We start from the raw sequence: 9013 nt of genomic DNA on the forward strand, positions 1-9013 counted from the left end.
CCGGGGGGAAGGGGAAGGGGAAGCCTCCCCGGGCTCTCCGGGCACCATGCCGCGTGGCAGGACCCCGGACGGAGCCAGGGGCGGGGAGGCAGCCCTGGGGGCCCCCAGGGGCCAATGAACCCAGACGAGCCTGGGGAGGCTCCCCGGACACAACGGAACCCCGCCCCGGGCCTTTGGCAGTGCCGCAGGACGGGGCCCGGGGCCGGAGACCTCAACCCGGGGCCCGGCCGGGCCCCTGGAACCAGCCGGAGCTCCTAGGCCCACAGGCGCAGGGGGAGCCTCCCCGGGACCTCCGGACCCCGCCCCGGGCTCCCTGCCACGCGGCAGGACCCCGGACGGAGCCCGGGGCGGGGAGGCCACCCTCCCCCGGGCCCCCAGGGGCCAATGAACCCAGACAGGCCTGGGGAGGCTCCCCGGACACAACGGAACCCCGTCCCGGGCCTTTGGCAGTGCCGCAGGCCGGGGGACGGGGTCCGGGGCAGGAGACCCCGACCCGGGGCCCGGCCGGGTCCCTGGACCCAGCCGGTGTTCCTGGGACCGCAGGCGCAGGGGAAGCCTCCCCGGGCCCTCCGGACCCCGTCCCGGGCACCCTGCCACGCGGCAGGACCCCGGACGGAGCCCGGGGCGGGGAGGCCACCCTCCCCCGGGCCCCCAGGGGCCAATGAACCCAGACAGGCCTGGGGAGGCTCCCCGGACACAACGGAACCCCGTCCCGGGCCTTTGGCAGTGCCGCAGGCCGGGGGACGGGGTCCGGGGCCGGAGACCCCGACCCGGGGCCCGGCCGGGTCCCTGGACCCAGCCGGTGTTCCTGGGACCGCAGGCGCAGGGGAAGCCTCCCCGGGCCCTCCGGACCCTGTCCCGGGCACCCTGCCACGCGGCAGGACCCCGGACGGAGCCCGGGGCGGGGAGGCCACCCTCCCCCAGGCCCCCAGGGGCCAATGAACCCAGACAGGCCTGGGGAGGCTCCCCGGACACAACGGAACCCCGTCCCGGGCCTTTGGCAGTGCCGCAGGCCTGGGGACGGGGTCCGGGGCCGGAGACCCCGACCCGGGGCCCGGCCGGGCCCCTGGACCCAGCCGGGGCTCCCGGGACCGCAGGCGCAGGGGAAGCCTCCCCGGGCCCTCCGGACCCCGTCCCGGGCACCCTGCCACGCGGCAGGACCCCGGACAAAGCCCGGGGCGGGGAGGCCACCCTCCCCCGGGCCCCCAGGGGCCAATGAACCCAGACAGGCCTGGGGAGGCTCCCCGGACACAACGGAACCCCGTCCCGGGCCTTTGGCAGTGCCGCAGGCCGGGGGACGGGGTCCGGGGCCGGAGACCCCGACCCGGGACCCGGCCGGGCCCCTGGACCCAGCCGGGTCTCCCGGGACCGCAGGCGCAGGGGAAGCCTCCCTGGGCCCTCCGACCCCGTCCCGGGCACCCTGCCACGCGGCAGGACCCCGGACGGAGCCCGGGGCGGGGAGGCCACCCTCCCCCGGGCCCCCAGGGGCCAATGAACCCAGACAGGCCTGGGGAGGCTCCCCGGACACAACGGAACCCCGTCCCGGGCCTTTGGCAGTGCCGCAGGCCGGGGGACGGGGTCCGGGGCCGGAGACCCCGACCCGGGGCCCGGCTGGGCCCCTGGACCCAGCCGGGGCTCCCGGGACCGCAGGCGCAGGGGAAGCCTCCCCGGGCCCTCCGGACCCCGTCCCGGGCACCCTGCCGCGCGGCAGGACCCGGGACGGAGCCCGGGGCGGGGAGGCCGCCCTCCCCGGGGCCCCCAGGTGCCAATGAGCCCAGACAGGCCTGGGGAGGCTCCCCGGACACAACGGAACCCCGTCCCGGGCCTTTGGCAGTGCCGCAGGCCGGGGGACGGGGTCCGGGGCCGGAGACCCCGACCCGGGGCCCGGCCGGGCCCCTGGACCCAGCCGGGGCTCCCGGGACAGCAGGCACAGGGGAAGCCTCCCCGGGCCCTCCGGACCCCGTCCTGGGCACCCTGCCGCGCGGCAGGACCCGGGACGGAGCCCGGGGCGGGGAGGCCGCCCTCCCCGGGGCCCCCAGGGGCCAATGAGCCCAGACAGGCCTGGGGAGGCTCCCCGGACACAACGGAACCCCGTCCCAGGCCTTTGGCAGTGCCGCAGGCCGGGGGGCGGGGCCCAGGGCCAGAGACCCCGACCCGGGGCCCGGCCAGGCCCCTGGACCCAGCCGGGGCTCCCGGGACCGCAGGCGCAGGGGAAGCCTCCCCGGGCCCTCCGGACCCCGTCCCGGGCACCCTGCCACACGGCAGGACCCCAGACGGAGCCCGGGGCGGGGAGGCCGCCCTCCCCGGGGCCCCCAGGGGCCAATGAACCCAGACAGGCCTGGGGAGGCTCCCCGGACACAACGGAACCCCGTCCCAGGCCTTTGGCAGTGCCGCAAGCTGGGGGACGGGGCCCGGGGCCAGAGACCTTGACCCGGGGCCCGGCCGGGCCCCTGGACCCAGTCAGGGCTCCCAGGCCCGCAGGCGCAGGGGAAGCCTCCCCGGGCCCTCCGGAGCCCGCCCCGGGCACCCTGCCACGCGGCAGGACCCCAGACGGAGCCCGGGGCGGGGAGGCCGCCCTCCCCGGGGCCCCCAGGGGCCAATGAACCCAGACATGCCTGGGGAGGCTCCCCGGACACAACGGAACCCCGTCCCAGGCATTTGGCAGTGCCGCAGGCCGGGGTACGGGGCCCGGGGCCCGGCTGGGCCCCTGGAGCCAGCCGGGGCTCCCAGGCCCGCAGGCGCAGGGGAAGCCTCCCCGGACCATCCGGACCCCTTGTCCAGGGCACCCTGCCACGCGGCAGTCCCCGGGACAGGACTGGGGCAGCATCCGGGCCCGTCCTGCTGCCGGCTGAGGACCGAGAGGGGTCCCAGAGTACCCTGTCCCTAGTAATCCGGAGGAAGGCTACATAGCGGTAGGGCTCCCGCCTTAACCATGGACTCGGTGGGCTCTCTGCTTCCCAGGGGGCTGGGGGACAGTGGCTGGGACTCGGGCACGGGGAACACCGACGGAGCTCTCGGGCCCGGGCGCCCCGGAGGTAGGACTGCCCGGGACCCGTGGAGCCCGACCCTGGGCACTTTGCCACGCCGCGGGCCGGAGGAGTGAAGCCTGGGAGGATGTTGCCCGGGCGTAGCCCATCTGGTCCCCAGCAAAGAACCGCCAGCCCCGGAGGGGTCTTCCGGCATACCCTGTCCATACTAATCCGGAGGAAGGCTACCCCCCTTTCTTGTAACCCACGCGCTCCGAGTGACGGAGGGGACCCTAGGCCCGGACGCGCCCGGCCTCCTGGAGCCCTGGCTGGGATCCGGGAGGCAAATAGACCCTCATCGGGACTTCCAGGCCGGCCCGGCCATCTGGTCGCCCCATTGGGAAGCATTGCGCGCGACTAGATGGCCGAGGGGAGAGGTGCAACCAGATGGACGGGACTGAAAGAACTCCCATCTGTCCAACCCCGAGCCTTCGCGCTAGTGTTCCTGCCTGCCCACGCAGGGCTCCGTGGCTGCAGGGCTCAGGGGCTGCAGGGCTCCAGGGCTGCAGGGCTCTGGTCCTGCAGGGCTCCAGGGCTCCGGGCTGAAGGGCTGAAGGGCTCCAGGGCTGCAGGGCTTTGGGGCTGCAGGCCTCGGGGGTCCCGGGGGACCCATGGAGCCCGTCCTGGGCACTTTGCCTCGCCGCGGGCTGGAGGAGGAAGCACCCGACGCCCCGGGGAAGTGACGTCCGGGTTTGGCCCATCTGGTCCCCGCCTGAGAACCGCAATCCCCAGGAGGGGTGTCCCGGCATACCCTGCCCCTACTAATCCGGAGGAAGGCTACCCACCTTTCTTGTAACCCTCGCGCTCCGAGTGACGGAGGGGACCCTAGGCCCGGACGCGCCCGGCCTCCTGGAGCCCTGGCTGGGATCCGCGAGGCGGATGGACCCTCATCGGGACTTCCAGGCTGGCCCGGCCATCTGGTCGCCCTATTGGAAAGCATTGCGCGCGACCAGATGGCCGAGGGGAGAGGTGCAACCAGATGGACGGGACTGACAGGACTCCCATCTGTCCAACCCCGAGCCTTCGCGCTAGGGTTCCCGCCTGCCCACGCAGGGCTCCGTGGCTGCAGGGCTCCGGGGCTGCAGGGCTCCAGGGCTGCAGGGCTCTGGGCCTGCAGGGCTCCGGGGCTGCAGGGCTCCGGGGCTGCAGGGCTCCGAGCCTGCAGGGCTCCGGGCCTGCAGGGCTCCGGGCCTGCAGGGCTCCAGGGCTCCGGGCTGAAGGGCTCCAGGGCTGCAGGGCTTTGGGGCTGCAGGCCTCAGTGGCTGCAGGGCTCCGGGGCTGCAGGGCTCCGGGCCTGCAGGGCTCCGGGGCTGCAGGGCTCCGGGCCTGCAGGGCTCCGGGCCTGCAGGGCTCCGGGCCTGCAGGGCTCCGGGCCTGCAGGGCTCCAGGGCTCCGGGCTGAAGGGCTCCAGGGCTGCAGGGCTTTGGGGCTGCAGGCCTCGGGGGACGCCCGGGGGACCCATGGAGCCCGTCCTGGGCACTTTGCCTCGCCGCGGGCTGGAGGAGGAAGCACCCGACGCCCCGGGGAAGTGACGTCCGGGTTTGGCCCATCTGGTCCCCGCCTGAGAACCGCAATCCCCAGGAGGGGTGTCCCGGCATACCCTGCCCCTACTAATCCGGAGGAAGGCTACCCACCTTTCTTGTAACCCTCGCGCTCCGAGTGACGGAGGGGACCCTAGGCCCGGACGCGCCCGGCCTCCTGGAGCCCTGGCTGGGATCCGCGAGGCGGATGGACCCTCATCGGGACTTCCAGGCTGGCCCGGCCATCTGGTCGCCCTATTGGAAAGCATTGCGCGCGACCAGATGGCCGAGGGGAGAGGTGCAACCAGATGGATGGGACTGACAGGACTCCCATCTGTCCAACCCCGAGCCTTCGCGCTAGGGTTCCCGCCTGCCCACGCAGGGCTCCGTGGCTGCAGGGCTCCGGGGCTGCAGGGCTCCAGGGCTGCAGGGCTCTGGGCCTGCAGGGCTCCGGGGCTGCAGGGCTCCGGGGCTGCAGGGCTCCGAGCCTGCAGGGCTCCGGGCCTGCAGGGCTCCGGGCCTGCAGGGCTCCAGGGCTCCGGGCTGAAGGGCTCCAGGGCTGCAGGGCTTTGGGGCTGCAGGCCTCAGTGGCTGCAGGGCTCCGGGGCTGCAGGGCTCCGGGCCTGCAGGGCTCCGGGGCTGCAGGGCTCCGGGCCTGCAGGGCTCCGGGCCTGCAGGGCTCCGGGCCTGCAGGGCTCCGGGCCTGCAGGGCTCCAGGGCTCCGGGCTGAAGGGCTCCAGGGCTGCAGGGCTTTGGGGCTGCAGGCCTCGGGGGACGCCCGGGGGACCCATGGAGCCCGTCCTGGGCACTTTGCCTCGCCGCGGGCTGGAGGAGGAAGCACCCGACGCCCCGGGGAAGTGACGTCCGGGCTTGGCCCATCTGGTCCCCGCCTGAGAACCGCAATCCCCAGGAGGGGTGTCCCGGCATACCCTGCCCCTACTAATCCGGAGGAAGGCTACCCACCTTTCTTGTAACCCTCGCGCTCCGAGTGACGGAGGGGACCCTAGGCGCGGATGCGCCCGGCCTCCTGGAGCCCTGGCTGGGATCCGCGAGGCGGATGGACCCTCATCGGGACTTCCAGGCTGGCCCGGCCATCTGGTCGCCCTATTGGAAAGCATTGCGCGCGACCAGATGGCCGAGGGGAGAGGTGCAACCAGATGGACGGGACTGACAGGACTCCCATCTGTCCAACCCCGAGCCTTCGCGCTAGGGTTCCCGCCTGCCCACGCAGGGCTCCGTGGCTGCAGGGCTCCGGGGCTGCAGGGCTCCAGGGCTGCAGGGCTCTGGGCCTGCAGGGCTCCGGGGCTGCAGGGCTCCGGGGCTGCAGGGCTCCGGGCTTGCAGGGCTCCGGGCCTGCAGGGCTCCAGGGCTCCGGGCTGAAGGGCTCCAGGGCTGCAGGGCTTTGGGGCTGCAGGCCTCAGTGGCTGCAGGGCTCCGGGGCTGCAGGGCTCCGGGCCTGCAGGGCTCCGGGGCTGCAGGGCTCCGGGCCTGCAGGGCTCCGGGCCTGCAGGGCTCCAGGGCTCCGGGCTGAAGGGCTCCAGGGCTGCAGGGCTTTGGGGCTGCAGGCCTCGGTGGACGCTCGGGGGATCCATGGAGCCCGTCCTGGGCACTTTGCCTCGCCGCGGGCTGGAGGAGGGAGCACCCGACGCCCCGGGGAAGTGTCGTCCGGGCTTGGCCCATCTGGTCCCTGCCTGAGAACCGCAATCCCCAGGAGGGGTGTCCCGGCATACCCTGCCCCTACTAATCCGGAGGAAGGCTACCCACCTTTCTTGTAACCCTCGCGCTCCGAGTGACGGAGGAGACCCTAGGCGCAGACGCGCCCGACCTCCTGGAGCCGTGGCTGGGATCCGCGAGGCGAATGGACCCTCATCGGGACTTCCAGGCTGGCCCGGCCATCTGGTCGCCCTATTGGAAAGCATTGCGCGCGACCAGATGGCCGAGGGAATGGTGCGACCAGATGGCCGGGACCGAAAGGACTCCCAGCTGCCCACACCGAGCCATAGCGGTAGGGCTCCTGCCTGCCCTTGCAGGGCTCCGTGGCTGCAGGGCTCCGGGGCTGCAGGGCTCCAGGGCTGCAGGGCTCTGGGCCTGCAGGGCTCCGGGGCTGCAGGGCTCCGGGGCTGCAGGGCTCCGGGCCTGCAGGGCTCCGGGCCTGCAGGGCTCCGGGCCTGCAGGGCTCCAGGGCTCCGGGCTAAAGGGCTCCAGGGCTGCAGGGCTTTGGGGCTGCAGGCCTCAGTGGCTGCAGGGCTCCGGGGCTGCAGGGCTCCGGGCCTGCAGGGCTCCGGGCCTGCAGGGCTCCAGGGCTCCGGGCTGAAGGGCTCCAGGGCTGCAGGGCTTTGGGGCTGCAGGCCTCGGGGGACGCCCGGGGGACCCATGGAGCCCGTCCTGGGCACTTTGCCTCGCCGCGGGCTGGAGGAGGAAGCACCCGACGCCCCGGGGAAGTGACGTCCGGGCTTGGCCCATCTGGTCCCCGCCTGAGAACCGCAATCCCCAGGAGGGGTGTCCCGGCATACCCTGCCCCTACTAATCCGGAGGAAGGCTACCCACCTTTCTTGTAACCCTCGTGCTCCGAGTGACGGAGGGGACCCTAGGCGCGGATGCGACCGGCCTCCTGGAGCCCTGGCTGGGATCCGCGAGGCGGATGGACCCTCATCGGGACTTCCAGGCTGGCCCGGCCATCTGGTCGCCCTATTGGAAAGCATTGCGCGCGACCAGATGGCCGAGGGGAGAGGTGCAACCAGATGGACGGGACTGACAGGACTCCCATCTGTCCAACCCCGAGCCTTCGCGCTAGGGCTCCTGCCTGCCCTTGCAGGGCTCCGGGGCTCTGCACCAGGGTCCCTTGTCCCGAGCAGATGGACACTTGGCAGGCCGCAGGACGTGGGATCCCAGGCCCTGACCAAACATCAGGAGGCCCGGGGCCGGTCCCTGCTTCTCAACGCAGCCAGGCCGGGGAGATAGGGGAGCCTACCCAAGCACGAGGGACCCCAGTCCCGGGCACACGGTCCCTCAGGTTGTGCTCTCGTTTTCAACAATTTTTTTTTTCAAAATTCCGCGAAGAGGCATTCCGCAAATTCCGCCCAGCCCTAGTTGCAACGCGATTGTAGTGTCTCGGCTGTGTTTTGCCATTTCAACGCGGTTGATTAAATCGTACCCCTTTACAACTTTTTTTTAAGTCAATTAACTTTTAAAAAGAACCCGGCGCTTTGATTTGCTTTTACTTGTTACATTCCGTAGCCCGCCGCCAGCTATTTTTCCAACACCGGTTACTCTTGTTTCATATCTCTTCTGTGATGGATTCTAGTGTAAATGATTGATTCCTACCTCCCTTTTGGTCCGCCTTTGGAACTTCTCTGCGAAAAGGCAATCGGAACCGCCAACAGGCCCATGGGAGCTGGCAAAGCTATAGGGAGAGTGCTAGAGTGCCTTGCGTCGGGAATCCTTATGCCAGGTAGGTGGCTATTCCTGTCTCCTTCCCATTGTCCAGGGTCTGCAGTCAATACTGAGTCGGAAAAGAAATGCAATAGATTCTTCATTCGGGGTATTGTCGTGTTTACTTTAAACTGCCCAGTGCACATTTTTTATATGTATATTTTTTTCTGTTGGTGACCATGGTTCTGAAATACTTTCAGTTCTTGTACCAAATAAACGTAATCTTAGTGAGTCGCTGTTATTGAATATGCTTGTTTTAACCAAAACCATTTCTAAACTCTAAATGACCACTCTTCATATCCTTAAATGTTTCAGATGGCCCTGGCCTTTATGACCCATGCGAGAAAGAGGCTACTGATGCAATTGGTCATCTGGACTTACAAGAAAGAGAGGACATTACCCAGAGTGCCCAGGTAACTATTTCTGCAAACGTTGTTAGATTGGCTCATGCTAGACATTTAGTTGGCCGCGGTCATCGTTTGGCTCCTGTTTCAGTTGTTACCTTGTACATTTCCTGTTGTCCATCGATAAAAGTAGGCCCATAGCACATCTGATTTGAAAATCAGTTTTTTGCTCTGGAATTCCTTAAAGGGTCTGACCCGACATTTGGTTACATTACTTTGTGGGTGCCTCAATCAAATGCCCTTTAAGTCTCTCGTTCAGGCCAGTAGAAGAAAAAGATCCACGGGTCTGCAACACACAAACCGGATTGCAGCCTTCATCGTTGTCACATAGGGTTTGTGTGTCTCCTGCTTCTCCGTCCTTGCTAGTGAACTGAAGCTATTTCATTTAGTAATTGTAAATGCCTAGCTATTCGGTACAAACGCTGTACCGTTTCTGATATGCTACCTTTGATGCGGACTGAACTTGTGTTTTACTTCCAGCATGCCCTGCGGCTCGCAGCTTTCGGCCAACTTCACAAAGTTTTGGGCATGGACCAACTCCCTCCTAAATTGTTTAAGAAGCAAAAAGGCGAACTTGTTTTGATTGTTATTGTGTTTAGTTGCGGTGCACTTTGACCTTGTGCTGGCCGAT

The sequence above is a fragment of the Triturus cristatus genome, chromosome 1_2 (genome assembly GCF_964204655.1).
Source record: "Triturus cristatus chromosome 1_2, aTriCri1.1, whole genome shotgun sequence".
Classification (NCBI taxonomy): domain Eukaryota; kingdom Metazoa; phylum Chordata; class Amphibia; order Caudata; family Salamandridae; genus Triturus; species Triturus cristatus.